The sequence below is a fragment of the Aptenodytes forsteri genome, unplaced genomic scaffold (genome assembly GCF_000699145.1).
Source record: "Aptenodytes forsteri isolate BGI_AS27 unplaced genomic scaffold, ASM69914v1 Scaffold172, whole genome shotgun sequence".
In the NCBI taxonomy this organism is placed as follows: Eukaryota; Metazoa; Chordata; class Aves; order Sphenisciformes; family Spheniscidae; genus Aptenodytes; species Aptenodytes forsteri.
In genome coordinates, this window is record NW_008795018.1 from 3744714 (window position 1) to 3745043 (window position 330).

The following is a 330-nucleotide window of genomic DNA, read 5'->3' on the forward strand; positions in this document are numbered from 1 at the left end:
TCTACAACTACCTGAAAGGAGGTTGTAGCAAGATGGATGTCGGTCTCTTCTCCCAAGTAACTATCGATAGGACGAGAGGAAATGGCCTCAAGTTGTGCCAGGGGAGGTTTAGACTGGACATGAGGAAACATTTCTTGACTGAAAGAGTGGTGAAACATTGGAACAGGCTGCCCAGGGAAGTGGTTGAGTCACCATCCCTGGAAGTATTTAAAAGACGAGTAGATGAGGCGCTTAGGGACATGGTTTAGTGGGCATGGTGGTGTTGGTTGGACTTGATGATCTTAGAGGTCTTTTCCAACCTCAATGATTCTATGATTCTATGATTCTATG